Source organism: Ambystoma mexicanum, chromosome 2p, assembly GCF_040938575.1.
Source record: "Ambystoma mexicanum isolate Mex_15411 chromosome 2p, UKY_AmexF1_1, whole genome shotgun sequence".
Taxonomy (NCBI): Eukaryota; Metazoa; Chordata; class Amphibia; order Caudata; family Ambystomatidae; genus Ambystoma; species Ambystoma mexicanum.
The window spans coordinates 505,168,164-505,181,680 of NC_090923.1; positions in this window are offsets into that span (position 1 = coordinate 505,168,164).

Here is a 13,517-nt window from a genome sequence, read left to right on the forward strand (position 1 = left end):
GGCGGTGAAACTGGTTAGCCCCACCAGTCAAAGGAAGAAGACTCTCCGGCGGGAGATCTCCTCTGTCGTTGGGAAAAGTGGTGAGGCGGTCCAGCAGGGCTCCACCGGTGGTGGTGTCATGGCAGGATGGCTCAGCTTCTCCCTCGTCGGATTCTTAGGTCCTGTGGCGACTTCTGAAGTTCCAGTCCCCAAAGCCCTGCTTTTACGCAGCACACCCCCACTCAGCCTAGCTGTCACTCAAACATGTTAAGTGGTGAGCCGGCCGGCTCACCACTTGGGCCAATCAGGATGGAGTGCGACTTGAGTTGCCTAGGCAACTCAGTCCAGGGTGCCTAAATTCCCCTCCACCCCTCCTAAGTACCCCAGACAGAGTGGCACTCTTTGGAGGGCTTCTGTGGAGAAGCCCGCCAAAAAGTGGAACAAAGGGCTCGACTTGGGTTGGAGTCACAGGAGAGAACAGAAACGCCATTTTAGAATCAAGTTTTGGCAAAACAATACCAACCGGAGAATTAATATTAAATAAATAAACCGGCGGTATGTTCGAGGCTACCGTAAATAATTAAATAAAGATAGTAGCCTAAAACAATGGGAAATCCCATAGGAAAATATTTGCGGTTGAATATAAACAGTAGTATCCACTGCCACCAGCCAAAACTCGATCAGGGGGGACGGAGACGTGCCCCCTCGACTAACAGACCCTGGGGCAATCGAATTGCCCCAGCCAGTACGTTCACAATATGATGGTTTGTACTGGTTCTGTTCAGAATTTAAGACTAGTAGAGTCAATGGTGACTTTACATGCCATGGGAGAGAGTAGTCAGTCCCAGGGTATGGAATCTATACTGGGAGGTCACTATGACACCCCTGTGTCACTGCACTGAGGGTGCTGTGTAACACACATCACAAAAACACATGAAGCCCTATGGGGTAAAAGACCCCATAGCCCATTAAACACATCTAGATCCAAAGAAACACACTCAAATCATGTCCAAGAGTGAGGGTAAAAGAGTCTGACTCTTGGCAGGAGAAAAAAATAAACCCCAAAAATCCAGCAAAGCTGCTGGGGGATTCACTAGGTTAGGAAATTCAGCCTAAACAGAGAATTCTCCCTAACAGCAGGTAGCATTTAATTTTCTTATAAGATTGAGATTAAAAGTAAAGAGTAAAGGTGATTTTTCCTGCTTTTAATCTTTACCTTTTCACTCTGCCTTGTAAATGTTTAAAATTACATGCAGGTAACTCAACAGCATGTAACTGCAACTCAGATAAGTGTAGCTTTGTGCTACCAGTGTAATTTTTGTGTTTATTAAAGCATAAATATTGCTCAAGAGCAATGGATCGATGGTGGCTCGACTGGTTGGGGCAGCAGAACAGAACGCTTTAGCTTATTTGGTCCTCCAGATGTTGCAAGACCCACTCCACAGGCTCTAGGACAGGATGAGTCATTTCATCGACTGCCCACCTTCCTTGGTAGAATCTGGTACCGAGTAGCATGTCCTGGTCCACAGCAAGAGTCACCCCGAATGGCCGTGGGAGTGGGTTGGGGCAGCGCTCTCCTCTGCCTTGGACTGCTCCTTCACCTCAGTGGTTGAGGACTTTGGAAAAGCAAATCTCCCAAAAGACGTTCAACCAATTATTCCCAGGTGTTTGTTCCAGAGTGAATCAAAGATGTGGTGGGAGACCCATTCTTTTAAAGATAAAAGTCCACAGGTGATTAGACTAAAGCTAGCCTGTTTTAGGGGTCCAATCCCTGTCCTTTAAAGACGTGGACTCTGCTCTCCTGACATCACACCCAAAGTGTTTAGAGCTGGAGGAAGTGCCGGGAAAGGAAGGACAGACTGAAGCTCCTCCATTTTAATGGCTGTATTCCTTTTGATTCCTGGGCCCAGGCCAGCTTCATGTTGAGTGGCTGTCTCTGGCAGGGGGCAGTACCTACCCTTAAAAAGAAATGAAAGAAGAGGTATGGCCAGTCAAGTTCTGGTCCAGTCACTTGGCAAGATCAGCCGTCTGGCCTGAATACACATCACCTTCCACAGCTGACACATGTGTGAAATCAAATTGGATGTGGTTGCAATGATTATGAGCAGCACCATGCCCTAACTCAGACACAGTTTATTATTTTCTTAGCGTTTACCCTGCCACCAGCCTGGGCTGTTCATAAATCTAATATTTTGGAGCTGGGGTTCATATCTTAAAAGGATCCCCTGTGCTGCAGAGATTTGGCTTTTACTGCAGTTGTGAAGAGGGCACCTGCAACCTCTGAACCTGCTGTATGCCACTGGTAGAGCAGGCACTGCAGATCAGGATACTAATGCAGCGGGGCACAGGTACACACTATGCTTTTGGTGTGGAGTTTATGAAAAGGGAATCAGATCAGCAGATTACCATTTTAGAGATGGAATTACCTGCATCATCTTATTAATTAATAACAATCAAAAAAGCCAGAGTTCCTACACCCTTGCCAGATGGCAATTCCTCACAAGTGCAACTTGGGTCTCTCAGAACAGGAGGCTCAGCTCCCATTTTGGGACAAAACAAGCTCACTCAGTGTGAAAAATGCAACGCTGAAGGTTGATGGGTGGGAAATTAAGAATTAACCTTAACAACTGGCAATTGCTCTAGGCAACTCTCGAACATCATGTTTCAGAATAGCATACCATTATAGAAGGGGAAAGACCATATGCAAGTCAGGCTTGCTCTCACCTAAAAATTGTCAATCTAGCACAAAATGCTAGGCCACATACCTTCGGAAAGAGACAACAAGTAACCCCAGACATGTTTTAGGATCATGATGTTAGTGAGCTGTATCTTTGGCTTCTAAGATCAAGAAGCTTGATATACAAGTCTGGCTATTCTAGATGATAAGTGACACGCAACGTGGAGTGCACGGAGAGTGCTGTTTGCTGCTGGGAAAGACTGCCTCTCACGTGTAGCTATGTTGCGCTTGCTTCGAGTTTTAATTCATTGGAATTGGACTGCCACTCTATCACTGCCCGAGCTCTGGCCATGGCCCCTTCTTGAATCCAGCCCATAAATACAGTGGGCCGCGCGCAAACATGCACGCGCAATGTGGAGTACACAGTAAGTGCTGTTTGCTGCTGGGAAAGACTGCCTCTCACCTACGTGTAGCTACGTTGCTCTTGCTTCGAGTTTTCATTCATTGGAATTGGACTTGCACTCTATCACGGGTATGTGTGAACTTTAACCAGAGCTCAACTGATCGTAATATCTTATCATTGCTCACTTTAATTGTCCCTTTTTACTACTTTTCTGCAGCCCGAGCTCTGGCCACACCCACTTCTTGAATCCAGCCCATCCGTGGCCCGCGTAATCACATGGAAACCCCATGGCTGCTTCCATCGAAGACTGCCAGAGCACTCCTAGTAACTTTCCAACAATCCCCCTCAGTGCCCTTGCTTCAAGAGTTACCAATAACTTGAAAGAACCTCCAATTTTGGATAAACATGAAGTACGAACATATGATCAGGTCTTTGTTGATGAAATGGACACCTTTGCAATTCAAGATCAGCTGTCTCTCCTCCTGCCTGCGTCAATTTTAGGTTGCTCACTACCTATATTGAAAGTACCAATGAAACCACCATCCAATGCGCCCCACTTCCACAAACCTGTTTCACTACCGGCTTGCATACCATCCTCATTGCTGTCTCAATCACCAATTCTGTACCCTTACTCCCCATCAACCTCTTCAACTTCAACGCCATCTAATCACACGCTCTTTTCTAAGCCAGTCGCTAGACCTTCTTTTGGATTTCATCCACAACCACCTGCACCCTATGAAGTGGCTTTAAACGCAATCACGACTAGACTATACATTCCCTCTACATCCCAGAAATGAAGGCTGAATCTCAGTCAACTATGATAATGCTTATGAATGCAACAATTGACTGGTTAGTTCCACAAATGCTACGTCCTCCCCAACTCTCTCCACAGCCATCCAGTGCTCCGATTCTGACCAATGATGCACCCGTGCTATTGGACAATCATATTTTCCTCAGTACCAATACCCAACCTCCTCAGCTTGTGGAAGACTTACGTATGCCTATTGCCTCTGACCCTGCTGAGGTTGCTGATCTTCCATCACTATTATTCGTGCAAAGCCCAGTCAAGCCTCTTTCGTTCTCTACTGGCATCACAGGGGACTGCCCCTTGTATGAAGTATTTCATACAACCATATCAAAAATCAGCAGAAATCAAAGGAAACATAACTTTAAAAAAACAGAGTGCACAGAAGCTCCCTTGTAATACAGACATAAGGAAAAAAAAGAAAAAATCAAGGGATCTCACACAAGCCCCTGTCGTCCTAATCCAAACATTTCCTGAGAAATCTCACAATGCCGCACTGAACGAAATACTGCCATGATGACTTAAGCAACAAAAAGGATGCAGCAAAATGCCATCTTTGAACACTCTCCCAGACTCCAGTCCTGCATTGAATCTACCTCTGAATTGATTCACATTGATAAAAAACAAGACAACCCTCCTGTTCCTAACCATGATGAATAACAAATGGAGATCCTCATGAACCTATCGACATATTCAGCATCATCTCATCAGTACAGTGTTCCAAATGAGCAGGACCAAAGAAATCTAAACTTCTCCCTATTAACACAGGCTCTTACTAAAGCTTCAGAAGAGGATCACGATCACAATTACCGTACGCTGGAGCAAAAGAGAGGACAAACTCAGAACATTGACAGTATATCTGCTCAAGCGAGAGAAGGAACAATTAGGTCTCGAACAGCGTGTCACACTGCAACTAAACCAAAGCACAGACCTCTAGCCTTGAATATGACAAAATGTGCAGCTTGTCAGCGAGATATCAACAAAATGAAACTCCGTCATTACAAAAGTGACTGCCTAAAAATCCAAATGCTAGAGAGGCATTGTCACAATCCCATCCCGACAAGAACAACCATACTCAAACTATTTAAACTAATTCCCAGTCTCCAACTGATCCAATCTACAGACATCAAAAATGCCAACAATAAATACAAGGATACAATCGAGTCAAAGATCCCATCACTAATCATCAAATAAATAATTTTAAAAGCTAAAGATCACTTAGAAGATTTTGGACTTAAAGTATCAAACTACTACAACAGTTTTATACAATCTTCAAACACCAAGCCTGACAAGAAATGAAGAATGTCAAGTAACCCCTCGAGTCCTGTGCGACAACCTCTAAAAACAAACTGTTTGGGGAAACTCAGGCCAGCTGAAAAGGTCTGTAGTTCTGAAATCTATCATGCCCGTTCAAAAGAAATCGAAATGGTCCTGGGTCTCCAAAGCTCGGCTCAACTCCTTCAACACAGATAGAAACTAGAGCAAAGACCATACATTTCTGGATTGACTAACGTCTCCCTTAAGGCCTTTGTGGAAGCCTGGGCTTCTATCCTATTAGCAACCTTTCAGAATATATTCAAGCAAAATCAAATTCCATCTACATGGAATAACTCAGTAATCATCCCCATTTTCAAAGAAGGCAATAGAGAGAACCCAGAGAATTACAGACCAATGGCCTTACTTGATGCCCTTGGCAAGCTTTTTGCACGGCTCATTCTCCGGGACCACAACCTCTGGTTAAAAGCTTCCCAACAAACCGATAAGTTTCAGTCAGGATTTGTTGCAGGCCTTGTGACATCAGTAAATTTAATAACGATAATGGCCTTAAAAGATCAAGTCATCCAAAATAATCAGCCAACCCACCTTGTCTTTATAGACTTTAAGCAGGCCTTTGATACCATCTTCCGTAGCCAACTTTGGATCAAACTCAAGGAGACCGGCTGCCCAAATCATCTGCTTGACCTCATTCAAAAGTTTTATACAAACACTTCCATCCAAGTTAAATTAAAAAAAGAGGGCCTTCTTACTAAGAAGATTTCAACATCTGGAGGCCTCAAACATTCAAAAGCATTCAACTCAGTTAGGTCCTTTCCTCTGAAATTAGGTGACACACTTATTTCCTGGCTTTTTTACGCTGATGATTTGGTGTTGATCGATCTTACACCCATTGGCCTGCAATGTAAACTAGCTGCCCTGCAAACATATGCCGACCAAAATCTCCTGAAAATCAATGTGCAAAAATCAAACATGCTGACGATCTCTAAAAAAAAAACAACAAGCCTCATTAAAATGGGTATCTAGGAGGAGTTGTCCTTCTGAATACTAATGAATATAAATACCTTGGTCAAAATGTGAATAACACCCTAAGAGATATACCGTATAACAATGAAGTCAGATACAAGATGCAATCCTTAATACTACTAGCAAAGATAATTCAAAATAAGTAAGGCAAATTCTCATCCAAACCAATAATCACGTTCTGCAGACAGAAAGTGGTCCAGACCGTCATCTATGGAGCCCACACAAAACTAATAATGAATCAACCCAATTGGAGCATTCCAGAAGGTATATATTGGAAAGCACTTTTTGCCCTACAGAAGGGTTTCCCGATGCAGATTTGAGCTAGGCGTAGCTCCAATCAATGGTTGAATGGCAGTCATTAACACTTTGCAGAAAATGCATATTTGCTCACTCGGAAGAGCTATCATTCCTTCACAACCAAGAAAACCTCATTCCTAGTCAAATGGAAACAGTATTGTGAGGGTCTGCTAAAAAAAGCTGATATTGATGAGTCAACAATACTTTAAGCCCTGTCAAATCGAACGAAAGAGAGCTTTTTGAAACACTTAGGTTACTTTAGAACACTTACCAGTGAAGATATGTGGTCTATGATTTTTAAATCAAACATTGACATTGACCCAAATCCCTTAATCACTTGATAGTGACTGACTGGAATTTCTTCTCCCTCACCCCTTCTCTATTATCTTTTCCTTTGAATTTGTTGAAAATCTGATCGAATTGAGACTATGATTATCTGAACAAGAACGCAAAACTCAATTTGATTTTTAAATACACTGTAATCTCATGTTTTAACTATACCTAAATAGAAACGTGTGTGAGGATGAATTTCAACCAAAAATGCAAGTATAAAAAAAAAAAAGAAAAATTGAAAGTTGTCTGGAACTTTAGGAATCAATTTTAATCACTGGCAATTGCTTTTGGCAACCCTCCAGCACATTGCAGAAGAGGAAAGACTATATGCAAATCAGGCTTGGTCCCACCCGAAAGTAGACAGTCCAGCCCATACTGAGAGGTCACAGCCCTTCTGTATGAGACCACAAACAACATCAAACATGTTCAGCTCAATTAGGTGCCAGATCCATGGCTAAAAGTGCTCTGGTCAAGTATACAGACCAGTGATTTTCAATCTGAAATGCCATTAAAGAAGTGGAAAGACCATTTGAAAATCAGGCATGGACCCACCCCAAAGGGTCAATCCAGCCCGAACTACTAGTCCTGTTGAGTGGCATCATTGAGCATTTTCTATAACTGGAATTACTGGAAGGAATGAATGTTGGCCCCCATAACAATCAAGACAAATTTCACCAGGGCCATGAAAATGTGGTTACTGTCTTTAAATGGAAAATATTATGTATAGCTCAAATTTCGGATGCTTGTTGTTTGGCCAACATTTTTGTTGCAGATGCGCAGATACCTATACTATGGACATCACAACAGTTTGAGCTAGTGAAATGGGATGGTTTTCAAACTGCAGATGGCAGACTGTATCGGTCTGAAACGAAATATAGTGTGATGCCTTCGCTACTGCCATGTCCTGGGGGGACAAGTGGAGGGAACTGTAAAAATTGCACCAGAACCAAAGTTTTAACCCAGATGGGTGGCCCATTGAGAGGGCAATCTAACTAGAGGCTAAGCCTAAACCTCTGTCTTTTCATCATTAGGGTGAATCCAGTTGTCCTGCACATATTGCACAACACATCAGGAACTCAACCACCTTCAAAGCATCCTCGAAAAGACTGTGTCGGTTGACCAGGATCTGGCTAAAATTATCATAAATAGACACCATTCATCAAATTTCTCCTTCTCCTGGGCAACTGAAGCATATATGTGTTAACTATAAATGAAGAGAGAGAAGAACCCTTCCGAACTCTGCTAGGAAAAGGTTAGCTATGTGAGATATCACTCCCTTACAAAACACCATGTCCAGGTTAATCCTCATAATTTAATTCAGATGGATGATCAGGATATAATAGTCTACCTTTTGTTCTGTAGAAAAGTGTGCTCTACAAAATTGTTAGAAAATAAACAATCATTTATGCAGCAAGAAATATTTCAAGGAAATGAATTCTGGAGACAGGAACACTAATTCCACTGCAACAATTGGAAATAGTATTGACAAAGAAATCTTAACCAATACAGTTTGATCGACAAGGATGAGTGTAATTTAATGTTTGTCAAATTTGCTACTACTCAGTTGCCAGAGTGCACAAACCAGAGGTTAATCCTCTAGGGAAACCTGTGATGAATTGTAAAGGGTCTTTAGCAAAACCTCTGCCCAGATATTATTATTATTATTATGTTCAGGCCATTTATGTGCCCGAAATTCCCAATTCATTACAGAGAAAAGGGAAGCCCTTAATAGACTCAAAAATCTATCTTGGGGAAAATTAATATTCACTGTTACGGCTTGATGCAAGCAACTTCTCTGTATGCATACACTAGCTGGGGTACCCGACGTTGCCAGTGTCCTGATCGAGTGGTGTTGTATGTGCTCTGGAGGATGTTGCTCTTGTCTACTTTTTCGGCAAGTCTTGCTTCAGTTTGCTGTAGTGTCTCATGTGCCCTGTAGAAAGTTGCACTTGTCCTCTGGTCGGCAAGTCGTGCTGCAGTTTGTTGTTGTGTTTCAGAAGCTCTTGATATTGATTTTCGCTTTGCATCAGATGTAGTTTTCCAAGTGATGTTCATTGTTTGTGCAGCGTGTTTCAGTCACTTAACGGCTTGAGCACATTTGAGACTATGTCCAAGAAAGATTGATTGATTGTGCTCTCTTCTCGTGAAAGAACTTAAGCAATCAGTAAACTTGCCACTTCCCATATTTGGAGTAGCGTGATAAAAGAAATTATAATTTTGTTTTAATTCCCTTCCCTTTAAAAATGGTTTAATAAACTGTTTCGAACTGTATACAGTAGTAATACATTTGAAAGGAATAACCAACATATTGAAGATTGTGCTTGAAATTCCTCCAAATTTTGCCGACTTCTAGAACCTACTGTAGTGAATCAGGGTGAGCATCATTAAATGAGGGTGGCTACAGAGTACATTTTTTGCATCCACACATAGATGCTACAATCTTTCCGCAGACAAATGAGAAATCCATGCAAAATTTGGTAGCAGCGGTTTCAACTGTGTGGATTTGTATAGACAGACAAATATATACACACAAACATACATTCAGCTTTATATATAAAGATAAGCATGATTATAGATTGCAAGCAGTCAAAGATTTTCTCTCTGATCGACGTTCATGATTGCTGGCATGGTAAACAGTTTGCACCACAATGGCCCTCATTACAAGTCGGGCTTTAAGGGGTTAACGGCGCCGTAAAGAGCGTCGGCGCCGTTAAACCCTTAACGCCTGATCACAAGTGTCCCTTTGCGAGTTGGTGTTTAACGCCTGCTTTTAGCAGGCGTTAAAAATCCAACCCGCAAAGGGACTTTGGAGCTAATTACGGCACCGTAATTTACGGTGCCGTAATTAGCGCCTTCCCCATTCCCATTATGCCCTATGGGGGCAAAAATGGGAATGGGGAAGGGGCCATGGTGAATGGGGAATTACCGCCCCGCCAACCTTGGAATGGGGCGGTAATTCCGCCATCCACCATGGCGGAGTCGGTGAGTTACCGGCATGGACCATGGTGCTAATAGCACCATGGTCCACCGCCTGACTCGTAATGAGGGCCAATATCTATTATGCCTTTAACCAATTGTGTTCTACCACTGAATCAGAGGTACTGTGATGGATATGAAAGCCACGGTACCTATGTAAAATTAACTATGGGGTCCTGGGAAAGAAATCACCCTCATTCTTCAAGCGACGGAGCAAAACATGAAAACCTAAAAGCAAGGTGTAATACTTTTACCCCACCATTTCCCAATATGCCCCATTTCTGAGCGGTGACAAAGCACAGAAGGAGCATGATAAGATCTCCGCTATTCTGACCTCTGCCTTGACTTCAGTGCATTGCATGAAGGACAGCTCTTCTTATAGTGGCAAAAAAATGCAATGACTTTCTGGTTACAAACGCCCCCCCCCCCCAATCTTTGAATGTGAGATTGGATAGTTTACAAACGTGGTGTAATTTATACAAATAGCTTTGAGCATCGACATATCAAGTGGTGCCACTACATTCAGAATATATTTACTGTATTTCCGAGTTTGTAGTAAATAGACTTACTTGTACCTGTAAAAACACGTGTGCATTGAAAATCTGTGTTCTAGAATGCATTCAAGTAATCTGCAAAAAGGGGCAAATTATTCTGTGGCACAATATTTTTAAGAACACCATAATCATGAACCTAGAGGGTTCAAATGTGGCCCATTTTACATAAAAAGCACTAGCAGCGCGCACAATTGATAGTTTGAGCGCGAACCTTGCACAGTGCAAATGTATAGCGATGTGAGCTGATTCACCGAATTAAATGCTCGCACAAACCTTCAGTGCAAAGAAAATATTTTAGCGTCTGCCATGCCCGCGACATGCCACATTTGCTAAAGAACATAGCGTCGGCAAAGTGCTTTGTGCTGCAATGTCAAGTGACATTGGCCTGCCAAACGTGAAAGAAGTAAATTAGGATTACTAATCAACAATCACCATTACTCCCACTGCCACACATCTGCACCCCCCAATTGTGCACCCACTCCTTGTCCCTGTACGCCGACCAATCTTTTCCCCCCAATTCAACATTAAGCCTGCACCCACGCCTCCTTCCAGTACCCCTACAGATATGCACCCCCCAAATTTACATTGAGTATGCACCCACACTTCATCCGAGTACCCTGACAGATCTGCACCTCCAAATTCTACATTTAGCCTGGGACACGCCACCTCATCCCAGTAACCCGGCTGATCTGTGCCTACCAATTCTACATTGAACCTTTACCCACACCTCGTCCCAGTACCCTGACCAATCTGCACCCCCAAATCTACATTGAGTCTGCACCCACACCTCATCCGAGTACCCTGACAGATCTGTGCTGCCCAATTCTACATTATGCCTGGGACACACCTCATTGTCCCAATACCATGACCAATCTGCGCCACCCCAATTCTGCATTAAGCCTGCACCCACACCTCGTGCCAGTTCCCCGACCTTTCTGTGCCCAAAATTCTACATTGAGCCCAAGACACACCACTTCATCCCAGTACCCTGACGCACAAGCGCCCCCCAATTCTATGTTGAACCTACACCCAAACCTCATTTTAGTACCCCTACCAATCAGCAAAACCCAAATATACATTGAACCTGCACCCACACCTCATGCGAGTACCCTGACCGATCTGCACTGCCCAATTCTACGTTGAGCCTGGGAGACATCACCTCATCCCAGTACCCCAACCGATCTGCACCCCCCAACTCTACATTGAGCCTGCCCCAACACCTCGTCCCAGTACCTCAACCGATCTGCACCCCCCAACTCTACATTGAGCCTGCCCCAACACCTCGTCCCAGTACCTCAACCTATCTGTACCCCCCAAATCTACATTGAGCCTGCACCTACACCTCATCTGAGTACCCTGACCAATCTGCGTTGCCAATTCTACATTGAACCTGGGCCACACCTCCTAGCCTAAGTCCCCCGACTGATCTGTGCCCCCAATTCTACAGTGAGCCTGTACCCACACCTTGCCCTAGTACCCTGACCAATCTGCATCCTCCCATTCTACGTTGAGCCTGGTACACACCACCTCATCCCAGTACCCCGACCATTCTGCACCCCCCTATTCTACATTGGACCTGTACCGACACCTTGTCCCAGGACCCCTACCAATCTGTGTCAGCCAATTCTACATTGAGCCTGAACCGACTCCCCATCCCAGTACCCTGACCGATCTGCGCCCCTCAATTCTACATTGAGCCTGGTCCACACCACCTCATCCTAGTATGTTGACAAATCTGGGCCTCCAATTCTACATTGAGCCTGCACCCACGTCACCTCACCCCAGTACCCCAACTTATCTGTGCCCCTAATTCTATATTGAGCCTTCTCCCACGCCTCATCCCAGTACCCCGACCGATCAGGGCCCCTCAATTCAACATTGAGGCTGCAGCCACACCACTGTGTCCTAGTACCTCAATCGATCTGCACCCCCAATTCAATATTGAGCCTGCACCCACGCCTTGCTCCAGTAGCCCAACTGATCTGTGCCCCAGATACTACGTTGCGCCTAGGCCACACAACCACGTCCCAGTACCCTAACCAATCTGTGCCCACCCAATTCTACATTGAGGCTGCACCCACACATCATCCTGTACCGCGACCGATCGGCACTCTCCAATTCTACATTGAGCCTGCAGCCACTCATCACAACCCTCCCACTGTCCTTCCTCACAGTACTTGTCCTAACAAGGTGCTAGTACACATACATGCAACCCAAATACAGATGACACTAATGCCCATACTAATGTAGCGCAACACCAGCACCAGCTGTGCAATGAAATGTGTAATATCTGAGTGAACATCTTTATAAATTAACATGATGAAGCTCCGGCCCACCTTTTTAGGCCATCTCCACTCCCAAGTCATGTTTCCTACAACACTCTCTGGAAAAGGAGTAACCTAGTAACACACCAAGGGGACTCCCATTGCCGTACCAAACCTGTTGGCTGGAGAACACAAAGAAGAGTATATTGGCCCATGATCAGGATCACTGATCACCCAGGATCATCCAAAAGTAATGGATCCCTGCACCAACTCACAGACCATAGAAAGGTTAAAAGAACTTGAGGGTCTTGCTCAGCACGATGGATGTGTCAGCCTTAAGATGCATTTAGGTGCAAGGACATTTGCCAGCTATGCACCAGGTGAGTACTTACCTTCCTCAACCATTCAGGCCTGCGTCTTCCATGAACGACATCTTGCAGATTTCATCATCCAACATCATCATGTGGAAGCAGTGCTGGGGTTTTGAGAACAATCATCTCTTCCTTGGTTTACCCTTGGATCACACTCTGCAGCACAACCACTGCCCACCACATGGTTTGTGCTACTAAACTGTGGTCATTTGCCCTCAGGTGACATAATACAAGTAGAGTAAGTTGTAGAGACCATAGAATCAAAGGGATCCAACATCCATTTTCATCATAAATAATGCTTTGAGGCCATATCTGTTGTGTACGTTTGAGCGCATCCATGTGGACACACAAGGGGCAAAGGGCCACCTAAACTGCAGTGAAATCATAAAGGAAAACTAATCTGGAGAAATCAATGGCCAGAGGTGAATGAGCTGTGTCCAAAATCCCAAAATAACCCAGGGCTGGAGAACATATGGCCAAACACAGAAAGAAATAATCACCCATCCACAAAATGTGACACACAGCATCTCCATGAAAATATCTCCTTTTCCAAAATG